Here is a 1,288-nt window from a genome sequence, read left to right on the forward strand (position 1 = left end):
AGATCAATATTACAGTTGCATGCCCAACATGCAACCATATATCAGTTAGCTTCTGTTTTTACATTTACAGTTTTGTTACCATAATCAGAAATGATGAGTTTGTTATCTTCTACCATGTAGTCAATAGGTTTGTGAAATGCTTTACAGTTTCTGATGGCAGAAGGGGTGTGGAGGGTTGACTGAGATGTTTATGAGGTAGGATGTGGAATATGGAGGTATTAGATTATATGACTAGTGAGAGGGTCATCATAGGAAGTTGGCTGTTAGGAGGAGAAATGAGAGAGGCAACCCCATGCAAGACTCCCTGTTACCTCAGCAACAGGATAGCTGTTAGTACCCCTGGTAGAGAAACCTCTGGTGCGGCCATGCCCACGGGGACCTTGGTGACGTCTTACTGGGTCCTTATTATTGTCCCTTGATAGAAGCAGCGATATCCTAGTTTCGTGGTGGTGGTAGCCTCAAGCCTATATGTACCCTGATATTGGGCTGTGGAGCCACACTTTGGTGAATAAGGAACCCTAGTGTGAGGTGGCTCTCTTCCCGGGCAGGGTGGGAGGGTGGGGGGGGGGCTCTCCAGATCTCCAGGCCACGATGTCTGGAAGGTTTTTTTGTTTGTTTGTTTGTTTTTTTAAGTATACTGATTCCAAGTTTGGTTCATTTATATGCAACCCACCAAGGTGTATGATGCCTACCTTCTATGTTTTATGGTTTGGGGATCCAATTTTTTGTTTTGTCCATTCATGATCAAACTTAGGGTACATCTGGGCAGGTGCTGAGGTGGTGTGCATTGAAAATCCCCATTGAGAGGAGGCACAAGAGCTTCGCATGCAAATGACCAGCACATCTGGATTGGAAGGACTGTGACTGTGGAGGACAGAGTGTCAGTGGAGCCCATATTTTCTCCTGACCATTCATCTCTAAGCCGTCCTGCTATTCCAGAAAGGACACAGATGGCAGTGCTCCCAAACTCCCTCCCCAGGTGTCTGCTCACCATCGTGCTCCTGCTGCTGACCTGCTGACTCAGGTAGGTCTTCCTTCCATACCTGCTCTCCCTTGCACCTCTGGCCTGCTGGGTTGAAATGTTTGTACAGATGTCAACGATCCCAGAGGTTCTTCCCAGTTACCCCCCACTGGGACGCAGCCAGAGGAATGGTAAGAGGGAGTCGGTCCTTTCAGTCTGTGATTTCCACCTCTCATATCCCGCAGGTCCTGCTCATTCTCTAGCAGGTCACTTTGAAGTGCTTGGACCTCAGGAGCCCATCCTGGTTTTCGTAGGTGAGGACTCTGA

The sequence above is a fragment of the Ictidomys tridecemlineatus genome, chromosome 8 (genome assembly GCF_052094955.1).
Source record: "Ictidomys tridecemlineatus isolate mIctTri1 chromosome 8, mIctTri1.hap1, whole genome shotgun sequence".
Classification (NCBI taxonomy): domain Eukaryota; kingdom Metazoa; phylum Chordata; class Mammalia; order Rodentia; family Sciuridae; genus Ictidomys; species Ictidomys tridecemlineatus.